Source organism: Aplysia californica, unplaced genomic scaffold (genome assembly GCF_000002075.1).
Source record: "Aplysia californica isolate F4 #8 unplaced genomic scaffold, AplCal3.0 scaffold00017, whole genome shotgun sequence".
NCBI lineage: Eukaryota > Metazoa > Mollusca > Gastropoda > Aplysiida > Aplysiidae > Aplysia > Aplysia californica.
The window spans coordinates 480,622-483,338 of NW_004797287.1; the positions used below are offsets into that span (position 1 = coordinate 480,622).

At 38.9% G+C, this 2,717-nt stretch overlaps 1 protein-coding gene across 1 annotated transcript in view; it reads right to left on the reverse strand.

Moving 5' to 3' along the window:
• Window positions 1-1,999, reverse strand: part of LOC101858540 (anamorsin homolog) — a 14,761-nt gene extending 12,762 nt beyond the window's left edge. Inside the window, exon 1 of the mRNA XM_005090458.2 lies at window positions 1,864-1,999. The gene's annotated coding sequence lies outside the window, so the exon portion shown is untranslated. The remainder of the gene's footprint in view (window positions 1-1,863) is intronic.
• Window positions 2,000-2,717: the final 718 nt, after the last annotated feature.

Genomic DNA, 2,717 nt, shown 5'->3' on the forward strand with positions numbered 1-2,717 from the left:
AGAGAGAGAGAGAGAGAGAGAGAGAGGAGTAGCCTAGATCTTGCGAGAACTTCCGGGCAAAACCAAATTTTAATGCCAACCGGCGTCGTTCGACTCGATTCGAAAAGTGAAATAGCTGTAGCATTTTTGTAGACCACCAAATTAGTTTACTTTTGTGCTATAATATATTTTTTTGCTGTGGGTTAGTACGTATTCAAAAATTAGGAAAAACAGGTCTTGTTCAACAGCGGGTGAGAAAAGCCAACGCTGGCAAGCCTCAACCGGAGTGAGAGGTCGATCGTATTTTTATTCTCACCCTGGGTGAGAATAACCACTTCTTATTAAGATAAAATAAATTAAAATACGATATAAACAGCATGCAGATGTTTAGAATTGCCACATAAGCCTACTCAAGCGCCCTCCTAGGAAGGCACTGTATTTTCTGTGCGATATTCAACCAAACTTTTTTTTGTATTCCACTAAAATCCCCTTTCGGAATACTATTACTATTGTAAACTCCAGTAATTACTCGAGTCTAGAGCAGAAACTCGAGTCCGGACTCGAGTCTTAACCCTTGTCCTGCAGGAGCCGGGTTTATGTCGCCTGATAAGCCTATTTCGGCACCTCGCCTACGTTCTGGTCCCGAATCAGTGTAGCCCCTGGCTCAGCGTAAGCGCATCCTCTTACGTGAAATTCGGGTCCCTAGTCGGATCCGCATTCACGCAGGTCAAGTGTGTGAGCGTCAGTCTGCTTGAGTTTGTGTGCATTTGCGGCCTTCTTCTAGAACCGCCACAGTTGGTTTGTAATCGAGGCATACGTCTCATTCAAAACACGCCAAGTTGGTAGCTCTAGATGTTCGTCCAATGAAATTATAGAAGAAATTGATCCACTTAGACATGAGGAGCTCAAAAGGATAGTCAGGAAACAAGACTTCCATTTTTTTATACAAAATCTTTCAAATGAGCTTGACTTTTATGTATGAAAAGATACTACCTGATAAAAAATAAGCTTGTTTGATAGTTTTGAATACCATACCATTGTGCAGGTACAAAGAACAATTTGAGTGCAAAACATTCGGAAATCAACCTATAGATATTATCCCCTTTCGAACCTCAGGTCATTCATAACAACAAGAGCGTCCAGAAAGGTTATTCGAAAGGGCATATATATAAACTTATAGGCATTGAAACATCTCACCACCACAGTGCGCATAAAATAGTGAAACCTGCCATAACTACTCGTAATGTCTTATCAGCATGTGAGAGGGGGTTATTCATAAGTTTGTAACACTTTAAAAATAGAAAGCTATAGAACCTAGAATCTAGATAGAAGAGCGTTATTTTCATAATTGATTTACACACTCCCACGGTATTCACGGCAAAAACGCGCACGCTGTACACCAATATTACACACTGAGTGACCCTGGCGGCCTGCCCGACGTAATCGGTTGATGATAAGATTCGCATCTCGGCACAGACGCAGGACAAAGTTAATATTCTGGACTCGCACACACCTCTATATTGCTCAGTGTAGGGTAGGGTTCACCAAAGTTCAATCTAACCCTTTAGGACCTTTAAAGCGAGAAGAATCTGTGTTTACGTGACAGCTAGATCTAGATTGTAGATCTAATATCTAGATCTAGAATCTTGTCAGCTGCTAGAATCTAGCAGCAGTACTACGACTGAATGAATTACAATTGCATGTCATGAAGCATGAGTAAGCAAAACAAAAACAATTGAGAACTGAACAACTTATTCAAGAACAAGACGTCGGTGGTTATCAAACAGATATATACATACAATACAATAAAATTAAGTGATGCCAGGGTTTCTAAATAAATAACTTATCATCGTTGATCAAAATTGCTGCTCCGTTCTTTCTTACCTCTTTCCTCTGATAAGTCAGGATTTCGATGGGGGTATCTAGAAGACTAGAAGACTTGAACAGGAAGTTTACGTCTTTCGCTTTTGACCTTCAACCTACGCTCTGAACTTCCTTCGCAGCTTTCGCTGCTCTTTGATGTATTATTTATAATCAATTAAAATTCAGGGTGTTCCAAAAGAATAACTGTGCTTCAATGATATGGAAAAGGGGACAATTCGAGAAAATAAAAAGAAACAACAGTACGAGATAGTTATGACACAATATAAATGTGTTATCAATTTTATTCAAATTTGCCTCGAGACCAGACGATTAATAATCAGACTATAGACACATAAATTCATCGGGTGTGATTAGTCATGAACATGTACTTATTTCGATAATGATGATATCATTAGTGTACCGTACTCAGGACTACAGCTGTTTTACTTGTTCATCAGTTTGAAATTGAGTCACACTGTTCAAAAGAATCACAAAAGAGTTTGCATTACGTGTTATGTATGTGCCATCAGCGTAACGCATTATAGCATTTTAACTCGGATATCTTTTTGAAGACTGAAAAAACCCCCAACAACAACAAAACAACAACAACAACAACAACAACAACAACAACAACAACAACAACAACAACAACAGTCCAGAAAAAGATAGGCTACTAAAATAAACTCCATACATCAGGCATTAAATTTCTTCTACCCCCTGAAAGCCTTCAAATGGATTTCATAAAAAAAAAATATTATTCATCTGTTTAGCGCAGCTCAGCTTTACAATCAGGTCTGAAAAAATCGTGGTTTCAGAGTGCATAGGAAGAAAAAATGATCTTTTCCCTCGAAACTTGATTCTAAGAACCCCCCCCC